This window comes from Phyllostomus discolor, chromosome 5 (genome assembly GCF_004126475.2).
Source record: "Phyllostomus discolor isolate MPI-MPIP mPhyDis1 chromosome 5, mPhyDis1.pri.v3, whole genome shotgun sequence".
In the NCBI taxonomy this organism is placed as follows: domain Eukaryota; kingdom Metazoa; phylum Chordata; class Mammalia; order Chiroptera; family Phyllostomidae; genus Phyllostomus; species Phyllostomus discolor.
Window position 1 is genome coordinate 103,726,233 of NC_040907.2, and position 13,297 is coordinate 103,739,529.

Consider the following 13,297-nt stretch of genomic DNA (forward strand, 5'->3'; position numbering starts at 1 on the left):
TACAGTGTTTTTAAACATTTTCTTTCTGATAGTTCATTATTGGTGTATAAAACTGCAACTAATTTCCAAATATTTATTTTGTATTTTGATAATTTGCTGAATTTATTTATTTTAATAGTTTTTTGGTGAATCTTTAGGGTTTTCTCTATATAATATCATGTCATCTGCAAATAATGACAGTTTTATTTCTTCCTTTGCAATTTAGATTCCTATTATTTCTTCTTGTATGATTGCTGGGGCTAAGACTTCCAATATATTGAACAAAAGTGGTGAAAGTGCATGTCATTGCCTTGTTTCTGATCTTAAAGAAATAGCTTCCAGTTTTATACTATTGAGGATAATGTTATCTGGAGGTTTGTTATGTATGGCAATTATATTGTTGAGATATATTTCCTCTATTTCCACTCTGCTAGTTTGTTCATATCATAAATGGATGTTGAATTTTGTCAAATGCTCTTTCTGCATTATTGATATGATCATGATTTTTATGCTTCATTTTATTTATGTGGTATATCATGACTATTTATTTTCAGATTTTGAACCAAGCTTGCATCCAGGAACAAAGTGTATGATCTTGATTGTACTGCTGAGTTCAGTTTTTTAAAGATTTTGTTGAGCTTCACTTCCTCGCACAGACAAAAGGAGGATAACAACAAACCTAAAATCAATAAACAACCAGAAGTGCCAGAAAATCAAACGTCATGGAACTCCAACAACCAAGAAATTAAAGAAAAAGTAAACCAGAACAACTAGACCAATAGACAAGGCTGTGGACCATGCAGCTGGGGCTGGCTCAGTAAAACCTCAGTGAGGCAGACCAAGTGGGGAGGGCTGGCTGAAGGCAAAACTGAGACTCAGAGTTCACTGTGGACTATGGTGGTTTCCGTGTTGGGAGAAACTCCCAGCCTCACACAAGAGTTCATTGAAAAATGGGCTAGAGCTGGAAGGCAAACTGCATTGCTCTCTCTTTGGCCTCTCCCCCACAGGCAGTGCCACAGCACAGAAAAGGGGGCCCTGCCCTGGTGGATACCTAAGGCCCAACTCCCTTACAATTTAACAGGTGTGCCTAGACAAAGAAATAGGGCCCAAATGAAAGAACAGAGCAAAACTTCAGAAAGAGAGATAAGCAATGAGGAGATAGCCAACCTATCTGATGGAGAATTTAAAGCCCTGGTAATCAAAATGCTCACAGAACTGATTCAAGCTTGGTCTAAAATGGAAAGAACAAATGAAAGATACCCAATATGAAATAAAGCAAAATATTTAGGAAACCACCAGTGACAGGAAGAAAACCAGAACTCAAATCAATGATTTGGAACAAAAGGGAAAAATAAACATCCAACCAGAACAGAATGAAGAAACAAGAACTCACAAAGGTGAAGAGAGACTTACAGACCTCTGGAACAGCCTGAAATGTTCCAATATCTGAATTGTAGGGGTGCCAGAAGGAGAAAAACAACAGCAAGAAATTGAAAACTTATTTGAACAAATAATGAAGGAAAACTTCCCTAATCTGGCAAAGGCAATAGGCTTCCAGGAAGTCCAGGAATCTCAGAGAGTCGCAAAGAAGTTGGACCCAAAAAGGAACACACCAGGACACATCATCATTAAGTTACCCAAGATTAAAGATAAAGAGGGAATCCTAAAAGCAGCAAGAGAAAAGGAGATGGTTACCTACAAAGGAGTGTCCATAAGATTATCAGCTTATTTCTCAAAACAAACCTTGCAGGCAAGAAGGGGATGGAAAGATGTATTCCAAGTCATGAAAGGCAATGACCTACATCCAAGATTACTATATCCAGCAAAGCTTTCATTTAGAATGGAAGGGCAGATAAAGTGCTTCCCAGATAAGGTCAAGTTAAAGGAATTTATCATCACCAAGCCGTTATTATATGAAATGTTAAAAGGACTTGTCTAAGAAAAAGAAGATAAAAATATGAACAATAAACTGAAAACAAACTCACAACTATCAATAAATGAACATAAAATAAAAGAAAAACAATGAAAACAAAAACTAAGCAAACAACTAGAACCGGAATATAATTAGAGAAATAGAAATCACATGGAGGGGTTTCAGTGAAGAGGGGGAATGTTGAGAACTTCCCTGCCTTGTTTCAGAAGCTGTAACTGCCCCCCCCTCCCAATGGCTAAGGCTGAGTGAATGACATTCAGACCATAAGCCACTGAAACAAAGCTTGTTTCCCTGGCAGGGGTGCTTCTTCTGCTCCTTTTACTTCACCCTGCCTGGCCCCCAATGCTTCATCAGTTAGCCAATGATGGGTAAGATTCCCCAAGGGGGGAACCACTTAAGACAGGCATGATCATGTGGAGGCCCCAAGAAAGGACTTGGGGGACTATAGCAAAAGGGTGTGATGGACCCTTACCCCTGGGCTTTGACGTAGCCTGAGTCCTCATTCTGTCTGCAAGAAGTCTCCTAATCTCTTGGCTACTTTACTTCCCCTGCCTGACTTAAGCCTGAAACAATGCTAGTGGTGGGTGTTGCCCTGTGCTGGAAAGGGCAGGTTCCCTAGGGCAATCTGACCTAAGAAAGAATACGTAAAATCCTGTGAAACCTGCTTTGTTTAGAATGCTCTCAATTAAATGAGAAGTGAGTTTGTTCCTCAAAGTTTTATGGCTCTTTAGCTATCTGACCCTGACTCAAAATGGGCCCTCAGAGTTCTTTGTATGTTTGATTCTTACTGCCTGATAATGATTAATGAGCTTTACCTATATTCTTGTGCAAAATGAACTCAATAAAAGCTTGTCAAGGCAAGGGTTGGTGCACTCTCCTCTTGAGAGAGTGGCTAGGCCACTCTGAGGAGCTCTCCCCTTGAGAGAGTAGCTGTGCTTTCCCTTTTCCTCCACAGGACTCAGTAGTCCATGTGAATTTGTCTCATGTCTCATCCATAATGCCATGGACACTGCAGGCCAGTGTTTGCATCAGGGGAAGGGAGGAATAGGAGGGGAAAGGTACAAGGAAGAAGAAGCATAATTGGTAGCCATAAAATAGACAGGAAGAGATAAAAGATGGTATAGGAAACAGAGAACTCAAAGAACTTATATGTTCAACCCATGGACATGAACTAAGTGGGGGTATTGGAGGGTTGGGAGTGCAGGGCAGAGGGAGGATAAAGGAGAAGAAATTGAGAAAACTGTAATGTCACAATCAACAAAAATATTTTAGACAAAAGATTTTGTTGAGTATTTTTGCATCTATGTTCATGATCCCTATAATTCTTTTTTTACAGTGTCTTTGTCTGGTTTGGGTATCAGGGTAATGCTAACCCATAAAATGAACTTGGGTTCATTCACCATCTTCAATTTTTTGGAATAGTTTGAGGGTAAGTGTTAAATCTTTTTTTAATATTTGGTAAAATTCACCTGTGAAGCCATCTGGTCCAGGACTTTTATTGTTGGGAGATTTTTGATTATCGATTTGATTTCATTAGCAGTTATTGATCTGTTCAGATTTTCTGTTTCTTCCTGATTCAACCTTGGAAGATTTATGTTTCTAGGATTTATTCCATTTTTCCATGCCATCTAATTCTTTGGCATATATTTGCTTGTAGTATTTTCTTATAATGCTTTGAATTTCCAGGATGTTGGTTGTCACTGCTACTCTTTTATTTCTGATTTATTTATTTGATTCCTGTTTCTTTTTTCCTTTAACCAAACTGATTAAAGGTTTATCAATCTGGTTTATGTCTCCAAAGAAAAAGCTCTTGGTTTCATTGATAGTTTACATTGTTTTTTAGACTTCATTTTGTTTATTTTTGCTCTGATCTTTATTTATTTCCCTTGTTCTCCATTCTTTGGGCTTTGTTTGTCCTGTTATTCTAGTTTCTTTTAGCAGAAAGTTAGATTGTTTATTTGCAGTTTTTCTTGTTTCTTAAGGTAGACCTATATTGGATGAATTTCCCTCTCAGAACTTGTCAGGATGGGTAGGGTAGGACAAAATGGCGGCCGTACTACAACACAGAAAAGATGGCTGACATCAACCCAGGGAGCCGAAATGGTGGGCTTTGCCTAAATGGATATCCGCCTGGCAACCTGAGCCCAAAGAGAACCACCAATAATATATTGCCGCTTTGTTCAAAAGGGACCAATCCCCAGCTCCCACAGAGAAAGCCAACCCAAAATAAAACCCTGCCGTATTCCCTGTTTGGGCACGACTTCTTCGGCCCCACCATGCGGACCAGGGAACCTAGCCCAGATATAAGCAAACCCCAATAAAGCTCTATATTGCCTAACTTTGTGGCTGATTGACATTTATTCCTCAGTGGAGCCTAAGAAAACCTTTCAGAACTGTTTCAGGTGTGTCCCAAAGATTTTGGGTCATCACCTTTTCATTTTTATTTGTATCAGTTTGATACAAATAAAATGTATCTTTTTATTTCTTCTTTGATCTCATTGTTAACTCATTTGTTGCTTAGTAATGTGTTTGTTATTTATCCTCATGTATTTGTGTGTTTATTGGTTTTCTTCCTGACATTAGTTTCTAGTTTCATAACATTGTGTTCAGAGAGAATTCTTGGTATGATTTCAATCTTAAACTTATTGAGACTTGTTTTGTGGCCTAAAATGTAGTATATCCTGAAAAATGTTCCATGTGCACTTGAAATGAATGTACATTCTGCTACTTTTGGTTTAAATGTTCTAGAAATATCAATTAAGATTATCTGGTCTAATGTTTCATTTAAGGCCACTATTTTTTGTTGCTTATGATTTTCTGTCTGGGTGATCTATTCATTGATGCCAGTGGGTGTTAAAGTCCTCCCTATTACTGTATCTCTTCCTTTATGTCCATCAATATATGTTCATCTCTTTCTTTATGTCCATCAATATTTGCTTTATACATTTACATGCTCCTATGTTGCATGTATAGATTTTTATGAGAGTTATGTCTTCTTGTTAGAATGATTCTTATACCATTATGATATGCCCTTCTTTTTCTCTTGCTACAGTGTTTGTTTTTCAAGTCTAGTTTGTGATATGTGTTGCTATTTCAGCATTACTGTTTCTCTTTGCATGAATATATTAATTTTTCCATCCCTTTACTTTTAGTCTGTGATGTCTTTCAATTTAAAGTGGGTCTTTTGTAGGCATTATATGTATGAATATGCTATCCATCTATGCTAGATATGTACTGCTATCCATCTAGATACCCTATGTCTTTTTTAAATATATTTTATTGATTATGCTATTGCAGTTGTCCCATTTTTCCCCTTTTATTCCCCTCCACCCTGCACATCCCCTCCCACCCATGTTCCCCTCACCTTTCTTTCATGTCCATGGGTCATACATATAAATTCTTTGGCCTCTACTTTTCCTACACTATTCTTAACCTCCCCCTGTCTATTTTCCACCTACTACCTATGCTACTTATTCTCTATACCTTTTCCCACTCTCTCTCCCCCTCCCACTCCCCTGTTGATAACCTTCCATTTGATCTTCATTTCTGTGGTTCTGTTCCTGATCTAGTTATTTGCTTAGTTTGCTTTTGTTTTTGTTTTTGGTGCGGTTGTTAATAATTGTGAGTTTACTGTCATTTTACTGTTCACATTTTTTATCTTCTTTTTCTTAGATAAATCCCTTTAAGATTTCATATAATAAGAGCTTGGTGATAATGAACTCCTTTAACTTGACCTTATCTGGGAAACACTTTATCTGCCCTTCCATTCTAAATGAAAGCTTTGTTGACAGAGTCATCTTGGAAGTAGTTCCTTGTCTTTCATGACTTGGAATACTTCTTTCCAGCCCCTTTTTGTCTGCAAGGTCTCTTTTGAGAAATCAGCTGACAGTCTGATGGGAACTCCTTTCTAGGTGACTGTCTCCTTATCTCTTGTTGCTTCTAGGATTTTCTCCTTCATTTTCACCTTGGCTAATGTAATTATGATGTGCTTTGGTGTGTTCCTCCTTGGGTTCAACTTCTTTAGGACGCTCTAAGCTTCCTGGACTTCCCAGAAGTCTATTTTCTTTGCCAGAATGGGAAAGTTCTCCTTCGTCATTTTTGGAAATAAGTTTTTGATTTCTTGCTCTTCCTCTTCTCCTTCTGGCAACCCTATAATTTGGATGCTGGAACATTTAAAGATGTCCTGGAGGTTCCTAAGCCTCTCCGCATTTTTTTCTGAATTCTTGTTTCTTCATCCTTTTCTGGTTGAATATTTCTTTCTGCCTTCTGGTTCACTCCATTGATTTGAGTCCCAGTTTTCTTCCCACCACTATTGGTTCACTGTACATTTTCCTTTATTTCACTTAGTGTAGCCTTCATTTTTTTCATCTAATTTGCAACCAAATTGAACCAATTCTGTGAGCATCCTGATTACCAGTGTTTTGAACTGTGTATCTGATAGGTTGGCTATGTCTTCATTACTTAGTTGTATTTTTTCTGGAGCTTTGATCTGTTCTTCCATTTGCACCATTTTTTTTTTTTCTCAGCACAACTGTTAGTAGTAAGGGGCATAGCCTTAGGTATTTGCCAGGGTGGGGTAATCCACATCACTGCCTTGTGAAGCTGTATGAGGGGGAAGGGGTCTAAGAGGGAACAATGGTACTTGCTCTGCTCTCTGCTGGTTTTCTCAGTTGCTCCACTACCCACAAGCAAAGTGGGTCCTTCTGGTGCTGATTTCCCATGGGTGGGTTTGTGTAAGTTCTAGGACCCTGTGGTTCTCTCCAACGGACTCTCCTGTGAGGCTGGGAATTTCTGCCACCACTGCCTCCACCCCCATGGGTGTTTTCAATGAGTGATTTGAGGCTTTATTTCCCCATGCTGGGGCTCTGGTTTGTGTGGTGTGTTTTGCTCCTAGTTGTTCCTCTCGGTTTATCTGTGTGCAGATGTGGGACCACTGGCTCCACTAGCTGCTGCCTTGCCAGCCAGCCACCACCACCTTGCCACAAGACCTCTCCACCCACCTGCATGTCTCTGCCCCTCCTACTGGTCTGGATGAATGTTTCTTCTTTAACTCCTTGGTTGTCGGACTTCCATACAGCTCTATGTTCTGTCAGTTCTGGTTGTTTTTTGTTTTTAAATTATCGTTGTCCTCCTTTTGGTTGTGTGAGGAGGCAGTGTGTCTATCTATGCCTCCATCTTGGCCAGAAGTCTGTCTAGACACCCTATGTCTTTTGATCAAAGCATTTAGTCCACTGACATTTAAAGTGATTACTGATAGGTCTGTAGTTATTTCCTTTTTATTGTTTTCTAATTGTTTTTGTAGTTCTTCTCTCTTCTTTTCTTATTTATTTATTTTTAGTTTTTTAATATACTTATTGATTTTTAGAGATAGAGGGAGATATAGACATCAATGTAAGAAACACTGGTTGCTTCCCACATGTGCCCTGACCAGGAGTTGAACCAGCAATCTAGATATGTGCCCTGACTGGGAATCAAACCCATAGCTTTCTGGTGTATAGGAGGATGTTCCAACAAACAGAGCTACACCAGTATAGCCATTTATTGATTTTAAAGAAAAAGAGAGAGAGAGAGGTAAACATTGATTTGTTGTTCCACTTACTAATGCATTTATTGGTTGATTCTTACATGTTTCCTTACCACAACCAAACCTGCAACCTGTATCAGGTGTATCAGAACAACACTCTAGAACCAACTGAGCTACCTGGCCAGGGCTCTCTCCTTTCTTATTTTCTTGCTCTCTTATATGTTGATGATTTTCTATAGTGTTGTTTTGGAGCTCTTTCTCTTTTTTTTGTATTCCTTTTGCAGAATTCTTGTTGGTACTTGCCATGTATTTCCTATATACCAGGCTTTGTTTATAGTCATCTATTTAAAGTTGATGGTTGCTTAAGTTAGATCACAACCTAAAATCACTACAATTTTTATGCTCCTTTATCTCATTTATGTTTTGGTCATGTTTTTTGCGCGTGTGTGTGGGTGTGTGTGTGTGCGTGCGCATTTGTAGGTACACCTTTATTGTTGCTGTTATACATGAGCTTCCGGTTTTTGTCTTTTAACCTTTGTAATAGCTTTATAGTTGGTTGATCCACTGCTTTGACTGTTTGCCTGTGTCAGTTAGCATTTTTTTTCTTTCCTGTATTTTGTTACTTGTATTTTTATCATTCTTTTTAACATTTTTTTAACTTTTTTATATTTTAATATATTTTATTGATTATGCTATTACAGTTGTCCTGTTTTCCACCCTTCACTCCCCTCCACCCTGCACACCCCCTCCCACCCACATTCCCCACCTTTAGTTCACGTGCATGTCATACTTATAAATTCTTTAGCTTCTATATTTCCCATACTATTCTTACCCTCCCCCTGTCTATTTTCTACCTACCATCTACGCTACTTTTACTCTGTACATTTTCCCTCTCTATCCTCCCCCCATTGCTCTCTTGCTAGCCCTCCACATGATCTCTATTTCTGTGGTTTTGTTCCTGTCCTAGTTGTTTGCTTAGTTTGTTTTTGTTTTTAAGTGTGGTTGCTAATAATTGTGAGTTTGCTGTCATTTTACTATACATGTTTTTATCTTCTTTTTCTTAGATGAGTCCCTTTAAGATTTCATAAAATAAGGGCTTGGTGATGATGAACTCCTTGAACTTGACCTAATCTGAAAAGCACTTCATCTGCCCTTCCATTCTAAATGAAAGCTTTGCTGGATAGAGCAATCTTGAATGTAGGCCCTTGCCTTTCATAACTTGGAATACTTCTTTCCAGCCCCTTCTTGCCTGTAAAGTCTCTTTTGAGAAATCAGCTGACAGTCTGATGGGAACTCCTTTCTAGGTGACTGTCTCCTTATCTCTTGTTGCTTCTAGGATTCTCTCCTTCATTTTCACCTTGGCTAATGTAATTATGATGTGCTTTGGTGTGTTCCTCCTTGGGTTCAACTTCTTTAGGACTCTCTGAGCTTCCTGGACTTCCCAGAAGTCTATTTTCTTTGCCAGAATGGGGAAGTTCTCCTTTATTATTTGTTCAGATAACTGTTCCACTTGTTGCTTTCCCTCTTCTCCTTCTGGTATCCCTATAATTCAGACGTTGGAATGTTTAAAGATGTCCTGGAGATTCCTCAGCCTCTCCTCATTTTTTTCCCACCACTATTGGTTCCCTGTACATTTTCTTTTATTTCACTTAGCATAGCCTTCATTTTTTCACCTAATCTGCAACCAAATTGAACCGATTCTGTGAGCATCCTGATTACCTATGCTTTGAACTGGGCATCTGATAGGTTGGCTATGTCTTCATTGCTTAGTTGTATTTTTTCTGGAGCTTTGATCTGTTCTTTCATTTGGGCCAGTTTTGTTGTTGTTGTTGTTGTTGTTGTTGTTGTTTTGACAAGCCTGCTATGCAGTGAAGAGCGGAGCCTTGGGTGTTCACCAGCGCAGGGCAACCCAGTTGCTGCGTTGTGACACTGTATGTTGTGGAGGGGTCTGAGAGGGAACAGTGGCACTTGCTCTGCTCTTTTCTGGATTTCAGTCACTTTCTCTGCTTCCCACAAGCAAATTGGCCCCTTCTGGTGCTGATTCCCAGGTGGGTGGGTGTGTGTACATTCTGGAGCCTTGTGGGTCTCTCCAAGGAACTCTATTGTGAGGTTGGGAGATTTTCCCAGCACCTCAACCCCCACAGGTGTTTTCAATCAGTGTTTTGAGGCTTTATTTCCCTCTGCTGGGACCCTGGGTTGCGCAGTCTGTCTCACTCCCCAGTTTCTCCTGGTTTATCTGCTCATAAATGTGGGACTGCCTGGTCCACCAGCTGCCTTGTGCATAATGCTCCTCCAAAATCTGCTGACTCTCTGGGTCCGCTAGCTGCTGCCTTGAGCACCCAGGATCCGCCAACCACCACTTTGCCAAGAGTCCTATCCACCTGGTAACCCGACTGCACCCCTTCTATCAGTCTGGATGAATATGTCTACTTTAACTCCTTGATTGTTGGACTTCCATACAGTTCAATTTTCTCTCAGTTTTGGTTGTTTTTTTGTTTTTAAATTGTTGTTGTTCTTATTTTGGTTGTGTGAGGAGGCATGGTGTGTCTACCTACGCCTCTGTCTTGGCCGGAAGTCCTCTTTTTAACATTTCTTATAATACTGAACTCCTTTAGCTTTTTCTTCTCTGGGTAGCTCTTTATCTCTCCTTTGATCATAAATAATAGCCTTTCTAGGTAGAGTGATCTTAGGTGTACATTTTTGTTTTTCATCACTTTGAATATTTCATGCCAGTCCCTCCTGGTTGCAATGATTCTGTTGAGAAATCAGCTGACAGCCATGATATCTCCCTCATAAATAACTGTTTTTCACATGATGTTTTTTATATTCTCTATTTGTCCTTAACCTTTAGCATTTTAATTATCATGTGTTTTGGTGTGGGCTTTTTGGGTCCATGTATTTGGGACTCTATGTCCTTCCTGGACATCTATGTCTCTTTTCTTCACCTGGTTAGGGACATTTTTAATCATTATTTCTTCAAATAAGTTCAATTTCTTAGTCTCTCTCTTCTTCTGGTACCCCAGTGATGTGTATGTTGGTACACTTGATGTTGTCTCCAAGGTCCCTTACCTATCCTCATTTTTAAAATTCTTATTTCTTTTTGCTTTCTTGATTAGGTGTTTTCTACTACTTTGTCTTCCAAATCATTGATTTAATCTTCTGCTTCATCTAATCTATTTCTGATACCTTCTAATGCATTTTTTATGATTTCTATGTCCGTTTTTTATGTTTTTCTACCTCTTTGTTGAAGTTCTCACTGAGTTTTTCTATTCCTCTAGTTTCATTTAAGCATATTTATAACTAGTGCTTGAACTATATATCTGGCAGATTGCCCATCTCCATTCATGATTTCTGTTTCTTGAGTTTTGTCCTCTTTCATTTGGGACATATTTCTTTGTTTCTTTGCTAAAACTGAGTCTGTATGTTTGTTTCTATGTGTTATGTAAATGTGCTATGTCTCCCTGTCTTGGCAGAGTGTTTTTATGTAGTAGGTGTCCTGTGAGGTCCAGTCGTACACTCTCCTTCGTCAGCTGAATTGGATGCTCCACTTGTGTCCTTGTGTGGTTGTATGAGCTCATGGATTGGTCCTTGTGTGGGTTATGTGTGCTCTCCTTTTTTAATTGAGCCTTTATTACTGTTGGCACATCATAGAGTGTGATTCACCTTCAGGTTGACTGGCTGTGAATTCTGGCTATGGCTATAGCATTAGAGTTGTTGTGCAGGGGATGATTACATGGAGTGGGAGTCACTTTAGTGGTTCTCTGAGTGTGCCTTTCAGTTATGTTATTGTGGAGCTGGTTGGGTGGTGCTCTGGTGTGGTCACCAGGTATATTGGTTTTGGATCTTCTTGGGAGGGGCTCCATTGCAGGCCAAAATTTGCTGCAACTTGAATCAGGCTTGAGACATCCTGGTAGAAGCTATGAAGTGATCTGTGGTTGGTTTCTTCTTGTCCTGGACTTGTAGATGCTTGGGAGAGACTACCTTGCCATATGAGTTTGGCTGCTTCTAGTGTTGAGCTGGAACCCTTTGGTGGGCACAATGATATGACTTGAGGCCAGCTGCCACTTGTGACTACTTAGTTGAAGGTATATTTTAAGCCAAGTCCACTTACATTACCTTTGTGGCCACCTGATGAGAGTTACAATGCAAGTTGAGACTGGTTGTCCCTCTTGCCAGGATTGGTGCCACTTAGCAAGTGCTATAGAGCGTGATGAGTCCTGCTGCTGCTTTTTTATGGTTTGTGGACCTTTGACAGGTGCTAGGAAAGTCCATAGCATGAGCTGAGTCCACTTTTTTGACAAAGCCACTGAAATAGACTTGACTTAGGCACACATGTTGGGTGAGGTGAGATCTCAGGGAATCACCAGAGCAGGGTGAACAGTGTTAGGTTACTGGAAAGCACAGATTTTGCATCCATCTGTGCTAGGATGACTTGGTGGGAAGAGAATTTGACAAAAGAACAATTGTGCCTGCCAACACTTCCACCCCAAAAGAGAGCTGCCTCTCCACTTCTCCCCCTCTCCCTCCAGCCCTTGCCACGAAGCTAGTCAGTTCAGTTGTTCCCCAATATATCCAAATGTCCCTGGCACTTTTTGAGCTGCTGCCTCTGAGCAGTGACAATTGACACCCCAGAAATACAAAGGATTATAAGAAAATACTATAAATAATTATATACCAATAAAATTGGACAAACTGGAAAAAATAAATAAATTCCTAGAAACATGAATTTTCCAAGACTGAATGAGGAAGAAACAGAAAATCTAAATAGATTTGATACCTGCTAATGAAATTGAATCAATAATCAAAAAACTCCCAACAAACAAAATCTTGGACAAGGTGCCTTCACAGGTAAATTTTACCAAACATTAAAAAAAATTACTCTCAAATAATTCCAAAAAATTGAAGAGAAGAGAAGGCTCCCAAATTCATTTTATGAGGTCATCATTACCCTGATACCAAAACCAGACAAAGACACTACAAAGAAAAAAAAATATGTAGGCCAAAATCCCTAATGAACATAAATGCAAAAATGCTGAATAAAATATTAAGAAACCAAATTAAATAAGGAGACTGCAGGCCCTGATACTGGGGAATGGTGATCTGGGCTAGAGTCTCCAGGGGTTCACCAATGACTGTTTTTTTCCCGGTTAAAGGTTGACTTTTTCTAGGTACTTTTGCTGCAGTGGGAATGCTAAGTGGGTTTGTTATATTATCATTGGCTAAAAATAGAAGCCCTGAATGGTTCAACAAGGGAAGCATGTCCAGCAATGCTCTATTGGAGAGTAGGTCTTCCCTGGCTTTGTGATCCCTGGGACTTGGAGCTCACTGTATGCATGGTTTGGTGTTTGTGTAATTAGCTTTACTGTCTGGAAAGCTTTAGGAGTTCACAGTATGAAAGACTTTTGAAGTAAAAGGCAATCAATATTTCCAGCAGTTCCCAAGAATTTTGAATCCTCTGTTGAGTGGGAGGAAGCACTGAAATACAAATGAGCATAGTGCATGAATTCCAAAATGATTGTTACAGAAACAGCAAAAAAAACCTCATTGATTTCTCCTCAGGAAGACAGGCAGATTGTTGTCTGAAGCCACAAGATGGATGAATTCATTGTGTTCACATAGTCTTTGTGTGTGCCTTCTGATTCTTTTTTCTAATTGAATTTGTTGGGGTGACATTGGCTAATAAAATTATATAGGCTTCAGGTGTATAATTCTATAATAACAAAATATTAACAAGCCAAATTTAGCAATATATTAAAAGGATTATATACCATTATCAAATGGTATTTATCCCAGGGATGCAAGGTGAATCCTGAATAGCTATTCTTTTTTATCTCAAAGAAATGCTTGTTTGAAATGGGAGG

The 13,297-nt window shown here is 39.3% G+C and overlaps 1 pseudogene; it reads left to right on the top strand.

Moving 5' to 3' along the window:
* The first annotated feature begins 11,768 nt into the window (after positions 1–11,768).
* LOC114497159 lies at positions 11,769–13,082 on the top strand (annotated as a pseudogene).
* Positions 13,083–13,297: the final 215 nt, after the last annotated feature.